This window comes from Cetorhinus maximus, chromosome 19 (assembly GCF_964194155.1).
Source record: "Cetorhinus maximus chromosome 19, sCetMax3.hap1.1, whole genome shotgun sequence".
In the NCBI taxonomy this organism is placed as follows: Eukaryota; Metazoa; Chordata; class Chondrichthyes; order Lamniformes; family Cetorhinidae; genus Cetorhinus; species Cetorhinus maximus.
The window spans coordinates 80,077,809-80,091,240 of record NC_135897.1 but is presented as its reverse complement, the minus strand read 5'-3'; positions in this window follow the sequence as shown (position 1 = coordinate 80,091,240).

Here is a 13,432-nt window from a genome sequence, read left to right as displayed (position 1 = left end):
TGGTGTGGCAGGTGCTGAAGTACTTACTGCTGACTTCAAGCACAAACCAGACATCAGTGCACTTCTCTCAGAATTGGGCATGTCTGGGCAAATAAGCTGAGGCCGTGCAGAGCAAGATGAGCTGTTAGAAGAAGGATGTGATGAGGAGAAGTGTTCTCAGCAGGAAGCCAAACACATCCAGGAGTACAACCCAGGATCTGTTCTGGTGCCTGAACTTCCGCAGTATGCAAGGTTGGAGACGTCTGCGTTTCACTAAGGAGGTTGTCACTGAAGTCTGTCAACTTGCAGCTACAACCTCAACTCAGAGCAGCGAAGGACTGCAACACCAGCTAGGTGTGACGCTGTGAACGTTTGCATTTTTCTTATTAATTTATGGTATGCGGACGTCACTGGCTAGGCCAGCATTTATTGCCCATCCCTAATTATCCTTGAGAAGGTGGTGTTGAACTGCCTACTTGAACCACTCAGTCCATGTGTCTGGCTGCTTTCAGGCTGCTGCTGAAGATATTAGCAACATTTCTCAATTTGTAGTGCATTATGTATCAAGGAAGTCAGTGAAGTCAGCAAAGAAGGATTGTGTCATTCCCTATTACCAGCAAGGAGCAGGCAGTGAGCAAAAGGGTTTGCAAGGATTGCAGGCTTCCCTATGGAGCAGGGTTTCAACTGTACACACACACACACACACACACACAAGCACACACACTATCTTGCATGCAACTCATGTCAACTCTGCCATGTACCTGAACTAAAAGGGACTCCAATCCATCACCATGCAGCAGGTGTTTAACCACAAGCAGTGCATTACCTCTTTCCAGTATCTTGTATGTATTTATTCTGCAACAGTCTTCAGTGTCAGCTTTATTTCAGTCATCACAGTGAACCAAAGGTTGGCTACTGGGCAACAAGCGCTATGCACTGATGGCATGGCAAAGAGACTCCAGTTCAAAACCCACGCACATGTGCAGCACAAAATGTGAGCAGACCATTGGCTTCCTGAAGCAACAATTCCATTGAATGGTCCTCTCTGGAGGATTCCTGCAGTATTCGGCTGAGTGGGTCTCAGGATTTGTGGTGGTATGCTGGGCAGTCTTGCCATTCTGCACAAACAGCACCTTCTGTCACATGAAAAGCTCAGCAGCACGAGGAGGGAGAAAGGAGGAAGGAAAAGGGAGGCTGCAACATAGAGTCATTTTCTGACCAGGCTGTACATGAACTATTAATTCAGGTGTGATACCCGTAATCTCAACCCATTTACCAACAGTTTGACATTTCGTACCTTCCCTCAGTCACTGACCAACCTTTGAGCTACAAGGTGCAAATAACAACATTTCTCACAACATTTAAGAAGCGTTTAGATAGGCACATGAAATGCCATAGCAAACAGGGCTACAGGCCAAGTGCTGGAAAATGGGATTAGAATAGATGGGTGTTTGGTGGCTGGCATGGACAAGATGGGCTGTAGGGCCTGTTTCTGTGCTGTACAACTCTATGACTCTATGGCTCTAAAAGCCAACAAAGAATACGTATATAAATCCAAATTTTTAAATTAAGTCATGCCATACTGTATACAAAATTTAACTAACCATACTTGTGTAGTCCCTTAACCTGTCTTCAATGTGTCTTTGTCTGTCCTAGGGTGCACCCCCAGTGGCTGCAGCATGGTTGGTGGAAGACTACTGACATTCACTGTGGGAGACTGCAGATGGCCTTCAAGGATCACCTCGAGCAGCACTTGGACTGGAACGCTTGGCTTCAACCTGCATCAACTTAGCATGGGTGGCAGTAGTCTGGGCTAACTGGCTGTCAGGTAACAACAAGGGCACTGGTAGAGTGGTTGAGGTGGGAGGACAAATGCTGTCACTCTGAGAGTGCTGAATGGAGCCATCGCCACTCCCTTGGGCAGTGCCTCAGCAACCCTAGTAAAGCCTTGGATAGATAGGTTGGATTCCCTGTGACATCCTAGTTAGAGGAGACAATGGCATAATGATAATGTCACTGGACTAGTAATTCTGAGGCCTAGGCTAATGGGGACATGGGTTCAAACCCCACCATGGCAGGAATTTAAATTCAATTAATACAAAAAAACTGGAATTGAAAGCTAATCTCAGTGATGGTGACCATGAAATTATCATTAATTGTTGTAAAAACCCATCTGGTTGGCTAATGCTCTTAGGGAATGAAATCTGCTGTACTTACCTGGTCTGAGTCCAGACCTACAACAAGGTGGTTGACTCTTAACTGACCTATGAAATTGCCTAGCAAGCTACCCAGTTCATGGGCAATTAAGGATGGGCAATTAAGGATGGACTTGCCAGCGATGCCCACATCCCATGAAAGAATTAAATTTTTAAAATCCTGCAGTCCCTTTGGACAGTGTTATCCAGATCCATGGTGGCAGCAGTCAGAACTTCCACAACTACACTCAGACATTTGGTGGCTGCTGCTTGTGTTGCAGTGGAAGCTGAGACATTGGTTGTCAGGTGCTGCATCATGGTTGGGTCACAAGTGTGCTAATGGATTTGATCACCATTTCCAAGCTGGAATGAATGGACCCCATGCTCTTTGACATTAAATGCAGGCCTTCTGGTAGCCTTCCTAATGCACCAAACATTTTGGTGCATACACCCATCAACCTTTTCCTGTAGCTTGGCCTATTTGAAGCCCTCATCTGAATCTTCTGCAACAGAACTTGCGCGACCTAGCTCTCTGGTGATCTGGCACTTGCTCTATCCTTGTCCCCTGCCCTGGTTGCACCCTATTCCTGTCAGGTGTCTCGCCACATGCAGATTGTACCTCTATGCTATCCTTTAAGTTGTACACTGTCAGTACCTGAGCTGGTACTTGTGAGTGTGAAATCGAGTTGCAGCCTGTCTTCAGCATCGCAGCCTTCTTGCTCTCCCTCTGCTGACTGGACAGGTTGCAACTGTTAGGCATCTGAAAGGAAAGCGATGCAAGGGTAAATTTGTGGTGAGAGGAGATAGTACATGCTTGCACTTATCTGCAGAGTTTAAATCAGAAGAGATTGTGGGATGAGGGAGAAATGGAATGTGAGAAGGATGATTAGGCATCATCTTCAATGAATTCAACCCTGCTGGTGACCACAATCTCAGAAATGGCTCTTCCCATATGGTCAACACTGTCTCCCCCATGGAGATACAAACATACAGGACATCTCTCTCCCTCTGGTTAATTCCTACTGCCTTCAGTTGGGCTCCATCTTTTCCTGCAAGAGAAGGAAGTATGTCAGTGAGTGTCATACAGTATATTTGGATGATGTGACTGTCATGGTTGAATAGCTGGATTGCGTGCAAGGTGTGTGACTTAAAACAGCCCTGCGCATGTGAGGTGAAGTAAAGCACATAAATATTGGATATGAGTCATGGTTGATAGAGATTGCTGGTAGGTGAGTAACAGGGGTGCAGTGAATTGCACAGTGACTGAGAATAGTGTGTAGTTTGTAGCATATGGCACTTGAAGATGCAATCACTGACCTTGACCACTCGTGAGAAGGCATTGAACTTCTTCTGGCATTATAACCAGGTCCTTGGAGCTAAACTCTCAGCATTGATCTCCTTGTCTATATGTTTCCACTGCTGCCTTATTGTGTGGCTTAAAGGCCTAGTGTCCTGCTGAGGACACAGGACATCTTTCATTCTTTCTACCTCTTCAATATCTGAAAACTTGGGTGCACACTCTCTCCTATAGTCAGCCATTCTTCACTTTTTCACAGGTCAAATTCAGTTGGAGCAAGAATCTCAGCACCTGCTCCAGCCATACTGCATCTTCCCTCCTTAAGCTAGCTTTAAGTAGTGCTAGCAAATTGTGTTATTGTACACCCCTGTTGATTCTTGCAGCCAATGACTGACTGCATAAAGTTGGCATTCTCCCTGCATTACACTAAACAGGTGTGGGTTAATCACGCATCCCAGTCCCATGTCTGTTTTCGGGACTCTTCAATTTAACTCCCATAATGGTTAACATGACTACAAATGGCAGTAATGCTTAGAATGCAGTAGTCATTTGGTAACAATTAGATGGTAAAATCCCCGCATTTCAAAAACATGTCCCCTGCAGTTTTTCCTTTAATGTCAGATTTTGTAATTGCTTTTGAAATATTAAAAAATCTTCTTCACAAAACGATTCACAATTAATTGCGTAGCTCATTAATAAAATAAATAGATGAAAGCAATCTCCACCTGGTTACTCTTTGTACTTTGGGACATTTAAATACATTACTTGAACTTAATATACTGAAATTTGTCTTACCTAGCTTTACAATGTATCATTGAATTAAAACTAGTCAGTGAAAAATTGTAATAAATTTAGTGTCTCCAGAGTCCCTCCAGTTTGCATATTTAGTTGACTAATCTAATCCCTCCTGCTGTTATGGGTTCGCACTTTTAAATACCGAGCATCCCATTCATTTGTACTTAAGAAAAAATTATATTTATTTTTTCAAACAAAAAAATTGAAAGCATTTAATAAACATTTCTGACAGATATTGCTTACCCAGACTTGACCCAGTTTATAGCATTACTTTATTAGTCTAATCTCCAACGATCCTTGGCCCTGTATTAGATAATATATTACGGAAGGTATTCTTCTGCATTCTTCCCCCCTGTCTCAATCAGCACTAATAGAAATATGGCGTATTGCCCCACAGTTTTAATAAGTCATTCTTTATTTGTAATCTATTATGGCTGTGTAAGGGAATATTGCACATCTGCACAGTGGCAAAATGCTGCACTTACAATATGATTCATAGTTATAAATCATACACAATCAAGCTCAATAAAACTTTAATAAGCTAACACAGCATCTCGGGCTATTTGTATTTTCACATGCTGTGTAATGGTCTGACATAATTTCTTTTGTTACTTTTTATTGATAATTTGCATTGATTACCTCCTGCAATGTATGCTCCTCTCATTAAGATGTATAATCTATGAAGTAAAATTCAGAATAATTGAAATAAAAATACTTTTTGAGATGTATAGATTGCATTACAAAATATATTGTGCCAGATGAGATAATTCCCCTTGCTGACTTGTCTCGGGCAAAGTGCTTTCCTGCTTTAGCAAGGATAAAAACACAAAGCAACCTGTCAGCTCACGAGTGAAAACAGTGAGTTTGTGCCCCATACCCAATCGTTCATTGTTTCTTTCTCTGTTTTATTGCCATATCTTATCCTTTGTGGCCTGTTATAGCCCTTGATAACCACTCATTCATTTATATTTTATTCTTTTCTTTAGAATTAAATTCCCTTGTTTATATTTTGTGTAACAGTATCTGGCAAGTGAAAACTTAATTTAGCCGTGCTCAAAAGTGATGCGCTGAAACATTTTATTAACTTATTAATCCAATGGTAATTCATAAGTATAGTTGCTTCAAGTCCCAGTCCTTCAATCACTGTTGACTACCTCAGATTCAAAATAGCCAAGAAAATTTCAATATGTTTCAAGCTTAATTTGACCTATTTACTTACTAATTTTAGAAAAACACAGTAATTTACTCAAATCAATACCAACAAATTGCCCACTCAGTGTCTGCATCTTCCCTACAGTCTTCTGGCATAAATTCAATACCAGAAGTCTTGCATATTGCACTTGGTTAAATTGTATTTACAGGCAATACTGTACTTGCCAATTAATGAGGATTCTGTTAACGGAGATTTTGTTTAAATTGACCATCTGCTCAGGTACCTACTTATTACCCATCTATCAGAAAGAAAAACTGCTGAGTCAGAGGAACATTTTATATTGTGGCATTTATTTTGGATTCCACCCAGATTTGCACTAAGTGCGGTAGCGGGTGAGAAAAATGATGTTTTAGCCGCCGGCCGCAATGGTGGCTTTTTGCGCCATATCGTCCCCTTCCCAGAGTGTCCCACCTCATTTGTAATGCATTCCCAGGAAACACCCCAGGTTGATGGCAGGGCGGCCTCTGATTTGCCCGCCCCTCTGTCACTTCAGGCCTTCAGTAAAGCGGGTGCCATACTTAAAGGCTGCATCGGAGGAGACGTGCATCTCCTCCATCTCTTCCTCAGGCAGCTCCTCTCTCCATTGCAGCACCAGGTTGTAAAGGGCGCAGCAGACGATGAGGATGCGTGACACCCTCTATATCGCAGGGCTCCACCAGACCTGTCCAGGCACTAGAACCTCAGTTTCAATATCCCAATGGTTTGCTCCACCAAAGTGTGAGTTGTAGCATGAGCTTCATTGTACCTTCTTTCTGCTGTACCCTAAGTCCACCGCACGAGCATCATCAGCCACATCCTCTGCAGGTAGCCCTTCTCCCCAAGGAGCCAGCCCTGCAGCCTCCCTGGACCCTGGAAGATGTCAGGCATTTGGGACCTGCTGAGAATGTAGGAGCCATGGACACTCCCAGGAAATCGTGCACAGATCTGCATGATGCATTTGTTCTGGTTGCAGACCAGCTGAACATTCAACAAGTGGAAGCCCTTGCGGTTGAGGTAGTTGACTGCTTGTTGCGACGGAGATCTAAGCACCATGTAAGTGCAGCTGATGGCACTCTGGGCCTGCAGAAAACCAGAGATTTGCGCAAATCCCAGTGCTTTTGCTTCCTGGCTTGTCTGATCCCAGGCTAAATGTGCAAAGTTGTGTGCCTTCATGAATGTGACATCCGTGACCTCATGGATACACTTGTGTGTGGAGGCTTGCTAGGTCCCACAGAGGTCTCCTGTGCAGCCCTGGAAGGAGTCACTGGCGTAAAAATTGAGCGCCGTGGTCGCTTTCATGGCCACTGGCAGTGGGTGCCTCCAAGTCCCCATGGCGCCAAATCCTGTAACAGATGGCTTATGTGACTGACCAGCTCCCTGGACATGCGCAGTCTTCAGTAACACTGGATCTCGATCACCTGCAGGAATGACAAGCGCTGTCTGTAGACCCTGGGTCTGGCTAGGCACTGACCCGTGACAGCTTGCTGTGGCTCTTCAGCGACATTCACGGGAGCCCCGGCTGCCTCTTCTTCTTGAGGGTGCTGCTCCTCCCTTTGCCCAGACAGGTGCCTCATTCACTCTCTTCTCCCTCGTCCCCACTCCCGCTAAGCCATGAGGCATACAGCAAGTTCACGAGGCTCCATGCCCCTTACGTACTCCTCCTGCAAGATGAAAGCGAGAGATGGGTGTGTTAGCATGGGTATACTGAGAACCTCTTTTAGTTAAGTCTGAAGGCCCCTTAATACATGCTGGAGAATTCTGGCCACCACTCGGATGGCCAGAGATCAGTGCGCTGCATGAGTGCCCGAAACCCCACCCACCTCCACCCCACTCCACCTGACCTATTGGCGGCACCTTTGTCCATTGGACTGCATGCTGTGCTCTCGGCTCATGTGCAGGCATTCTCCTAACCCACATTGCAAAGTTGCAACTGTTCGCTAGAAACATGGGGGAGACTGGTCCAAACCGGGATGATGACATTGCAAGGGGCTGTGAGCGCCTCCACCAGTGGCTGCCCCATGGCCAGCTTTAGCAAGGAGATTGTACAACTTGCCCAGCCGTCCAGTTGTTCTGCAGCCCCCAAAATGCTAATTAATTTGCAGTCTGCGCCCGAGGGGCGAAAAGTTCAGAAGTGTTTTGTTGCACTTATATGCCTCTGTATTGCTTGAGTGGGCAGATAAGCTAAAGGTTCGACTACAAACATGTCAATGGAGCAGTGCCTGAACTGTCTCAGCTGCAGAAGAATGCTCACTTAGCACAAGGTTTCTCTAACGCATGGCCACTTCCCTCCCTCTCCCCGCACCCCCAGCACGTGCTTGTGCACTATCACCAGACCGTGCTGCCTTGCACCCCCCATCCCCCCATCGCCCACGCCTCAACCACAGTGCAGCCCTTGCCCTGACATCGCACTGTCATCCAGCTGGGAAAAAGAAACTTGCCTGTGCCCTTCCCTGAATGCACCGTGTCTCTTCCTTGAAGTCGAACAGGCGACCCTCAACTCCAGTAGTTTTTGCTTTAACAAGAAGGCCTCACAAAGAAGAGTCCTCATGGAAGCTTGGAGAAGGAAGAAGGAAATCAGGTTGATGAGCAGGGACCAGATGTCAGAGATCCTTACGTCGATCTGATAGAGCAGCCTTTGTCTTGCCTTACCACATCCCCTCATTATGTTGATAGCACTGTTATATCTTCCTATTTTCCATCTCACATTTGTGATTATCTACAGGTCCTTCCCTGTTTGCTTCAAATCACACAGCCCATTTGGGAAGTGACCTCAAAATCACTTTCAACCATTGACAAAAACAATGCGTGCCCAGTGATTTCAGAGAAACCACATATTTGTTGACAACTCGAGGTTGACTACTTTCTTAACTTTCACCCTTAGCTCCACCTGCCCACGTATGCTCCCTATATTACTCTATGTACCCTTCAAGTCACTATCTACTCCTCTCTTTGGTGAATGTTGCAATGTTGGTGCATATACTTAGTGCATCCCCATGGTACCTGTGGGTGATGTTGAAATTCCTAGCTCTAATCTAGTGCCCTTCCTGTTTGTATGGCAGCAGCACATGAGATTCTTGTTTCTTCTCAATCTCTTGTGCCTCTTGTGAGTCATGTGACTCCTAACTCATGCCAACTAAGTTTTGATATGGTTGTATCCCTTATGTTACGGCATGGGCAGCCTGGCCCTGAATTCTTTCTGCCACATGTGCAGAAAGATTATGGGACTGGTAGGAGAGCAAATATGTGAATCTATTCTGATAGGCAGCAGCATCATGTGAGTGCAATCTTGTTCTGTCATTTGTAGTGGGCCCCAGCTCTGATCAGTGGGAGAGAAGATAGAATGGGGGTAATTAGGTCAATGAAACTTTGAGATGGTTGTCTGTATCTAAAACAGAAAGCCTGCATTGGGAGCAAAAACCCTCTCACTCTTCAAAAAAATCACTCTTGAACCATTCGATCTCTGACTGCACTTTCTTCTTGAAAGTTTCATAGTCTCCCAGCTCCATGTTCTTGTCTTTCAAAATTCTTTACTTGAATCCCTCTAGTCCAGTATCCATTCTTCTCACAGCATCAGGTTGGTTTTGGCCTAAGTCTGAAAAACATAATCTATGACTTGACCATGGTGCTTTGACTCCCTGGTCCACCTTGATCTCTCTACTCAATGATCCCATTGATCATACTATTGTTTCTCCTCGACTAGCCCTGTCACCTGTGGCACATTCTGGTTGCTTAACTTCAATGTGATTTGTGTATTTGTGTGACATTAAGCCAGAGCCACAAAATCGAGGCCCTGATGTCTTCATCGGAGGGAAAACAGTTTCTGACCAGCTCAACTTTCTTCTATAATAATTGCCATCTTAACTTTCACATCAAGATCCATCTACCCACTCCTGTTCTGTGCATTAGCCTAACTCACTACCTATTGCCCTTTGGGTGTATATTTCAAGCCTGATGCTTGGCAGGGGCATATTAAATGAAAGCACGTGCGCTACAATGCTGAGCATCCTGAAGCAGAGTACCTGCTCTTCTTTCTCTGTCTATGGCTATGTTTAAACTAGAGGTGGAGAAGGAGAAGGAGGACAACAAGAGCTTGGAATAGGATGTTGAGGAGCAAAGTTCACATGTGACTTGCAGTAAAAGGAGTAACATGAATGTTTCACAATTTAGTCTCCTGACAGATATGTGTGATTCTACGGCATGAAAAGGAAAAGAAACAGATGTCATAACAAACACGCAGCTGGCATCTGTCTTCCAAACTTCTCTGCCTCTGAGAGTCTCCCGTCTGTACATCTGGAAACCTTCCTTCTCCCAAAGAAAATAGCTGGGCTTGCGAAGTGGTAACACCTGTGCATAATTGTGCTTGTGTTATGCGTTCCCATCTCATTTAAGAAGAGAAGGAAATGCATAGATTTAAATCTTGCAATAGCAGCCAGTTCCTGTTACCCCCTACCCACCCCCACCCCCCCAGCTTAGGATAAATATTATCCCAGCACACTTCCAGTGGTAATGCTGTTGAAGAGGAAAATGCAATACCTAACAACTGACCAGTGTGGTCAGAGATAGGAGGGTTCAAGAGTGATTTTTTTTGAAGATGGAATGTTATTTTGAGGGTGAGAGGGTTTTTGCTGCTAATGCAGGCTTTCTCTTTTAAACACAGACAACCATCTCAAAGTTCCATTGACCTAATTGCCTTCTACTGTTCCAAAGGCTATGCAAAGGGTGTAGAGTTGAGAGTAAATAGGCAGCTGGTATTCATCACCAGCATGATGGGCCAAATGGCCTTCTGCAGGGCTGTAAAATCCCATGATCCTGTGAGAATTTAATTTGTCACTTGCTGGCCCATGACTGTGGTGGGATAGAATTCCTGAAGAAATGGTGTAAATTGTTAGTTCAGCTTTTTATGTCCTTTCCCCACCAAAGCAGCCACAAGAGGTTGGAGTTTCGCCATGGAATTTTTAGGTCACTATCTATTGTTTAAAATATACCAATCTGTAACTGACATCATTAAACAATAGTCACAGGAACTACGGAAACATAGAGAATAGATGACGCAAGTAAGATTTTCAGAAACCGGGAACTGTCCAAGCCATCTGAGATTTTGCACAAACTCCTGTTATTGGCATATCATACAACACCTAACAACACCTAACAACTGATGAGTGACAATCTTGCTTAGAGAGGAGGATTAGCTTACATAGCTTTAGCTGGTTAAATTCCATCAGTACTTCTGTGCTACGTTTTTGCTTTGCCAACTCGTGCCTAAGCTATCCGGACTTAGGTGTGTATCTCTGAGGGAAAGAGTCTGTCATCCCTCATGGGTAAGCAGAAGTTGTACAGTATTTTGTTTTGGAGATGACTTTTTTAGTAAATATATTCACATTTTATGAAGCTTTCGTACATAAAGCTGTATTTGCCCCTATATATCAGACTTGGTACAGTGGTAGTATTCTTGCCTCTGAGTACATTGTGGATTCAAAGACTTGAGCACATAATACAAGCAAACTCATCAGGGATGTGCTAAGGCAATACTGCATTGTTGTAACTGAGATGTTAAACCAAGGCCCTATCTTGCCTTTCAGGTGGATGTAAGAGATCTCATGACATCATTTGAAGAAGAGCAGGGCAGTTCTCATGGTGTCCCCTGTAACATCATCAAGTTCTGAACACCAGATATTCTGATTGTTCATTCATTTCCTGTTTGCGAGACTTGGCTGTGCACAAATTGATTACTTTGTTTGATTATATAACAATGCTTCATTGGCTGTAAAGTGGTTTGGGATATCCTGAGGATGTACAACTTCTTTATTTTCCATTTTAATAAGCTACTGTATAATTGAAAGTACTTTAGGCTGTGAGGTACAGGAAGTTGTGTCGATGGGAGCAGTAGTTACAAAGGGACATGGACAGATTAGGTGAGCGATCAAAGCTAAGGCAGATGGAGATTAATATGGGGAAGTGTTAGGATATCCACTTCAGGATGTCTTGTGGCACAGTGGTAGCATCCCTCCTTCTGGGCCAGAAGGCAGGTTCAAGACTTACAGCAAGTTTGTTGGCCACGGAAGGAATGTTCATGACGCAGTTCACCAGGCTGATAATCAGCTCGCAAATCCTTCCAGCACCTCCCCACTATTCCCCAAAGGGAAAAAAGGTGTGTGTGAAGATACACTAAAAAAAAATGACATCCACTTTGGACCCAGGATCAACAAATTGGAACATGTTCTCAATGGTGAAAAATTAAGAAGCGGAAAAGGGATTTGGATGTCTAGAGACACAAGTCCTAAAAAATTGGTGTGTAGGTACAAACATAATCAAAAAGGTGGATGGAGCCTTTAACTCAAAGGAACGTAATTAAACACCAGTTGTAGCGAGCATTGGCCAGATCCCATCTGGATTACTGTGTTCAGTTTTGGGCAACTCTCCTTAGGCAACATATATTATAGACTTGGTGGGGGTACAGCACAAATTTGCTAGAATGATATCTAGACTTAAAGGCCCCGATTTTGGGGTAGGCATAACATTAATGCTATCAGCACTCACCATTATTATTATGGATTAAATTGGACAGCAGCTCTGGCATCTATGTGTAGCAAAATGTGAACATCAGGAGCTGGCTGTCCGAATTGTCCCTCTACTCCATAAGCTTTGCTATACCTCTACCTAGCTGAGATACTTGGCAATAAAATACTATAAAGGGCAAAAAGTTGGTGTACTTACCCACTAAACATGCCGGAAAATGTTAGGGCTTCCCTCTTTTTGCCCTCTCTTCATTTTGCTTTCCGTACATGATTTTACATTTAACCAAATATTTCAACTTGCACTTTCTGATTTAGATTATATGTCTCAATGAAGATACTCCTGTTGGATTGGTTATTGTTTACCCTGTTCCCGGGTGCTACATAGACCATGTAGAGGACATCTCACTGAATTGGACTCTGATGACTGTAAGTTGCTTCTTAAAAACACATGACAAGATTGTGGGCATCTATAAGTGTAATGAATGGCAAGTGCGATCTGTTTACCGTTGATCACAAAATTTGGGTCATCGTGTTTGATTTGATTATTGAGGTCAGGTTGCATAAACTTTGGTCGTATTTCTTGAGTTTATACGGTTAAAGGTGATCTAATTGAGGGCTTTAAATTCATAAAGTAATTCTATAGGTTAGATAAAGAAAAACATATTTCCATTGGTGGGGAATGCAGACCAAGGAGGGCACAATCTTAAACTTAGAGCCAAATCATTCAGGGGTGAAGTCAGGAAGCATTTTTTCACACAAAGGGTCATGGACATCTGGAATTCTCCCCCCAGAAGGCTGTGAACGATGGGTTAATTGACATTTTCAAGACTGAGATTGATAGATTTATATTAGGTAAAGGTGCCAAGGATATGGATCAAAGATGGGTAAATTAAATTGACATACAGATCAGCCATGATCTAATTCAATTGCAGCACCTGCTCGTGGAGCTGAGTGACCTACTCCTGTTCCTATGTCCACATTACATTTTTAAATTAAGTGTAGTTGATAATAGATTTCTGCAAGTGTCAGACATCTGACTGATGAGAAACAGAATAATACAGCAGCTTAAACTTAAATTGTACTTTTAACATATGGCAAAATGCCTCAAGCTGCTTTGTAGACATACCACAGAAGTGGTACCAATAAGCTCATTGGGGCAATTTAATGTTCTCTTATTAATTGATAGAAATGATGCATTAAATTAAAGAACCACTTCCTACATGTAATGGCAACATCTCAGTTCCGGTGAAAAGGTTGAGTACAGCCTCCTTATCTCTGTCCAAATCTAAGAAAATTGTTGTAAACTGTACCCGTGTATTTTTCTATTTCCCATTTGAGTTATTCGTCTAAATGATCTTTTCAATTTATAAATGTGAGCAATTCTGTTTAGATTGTCGAACTCACTTGCCTCAGGACCAAGGAGTTTTCAGCATGGAAGGAGGCCATTCAACCTGTGTTG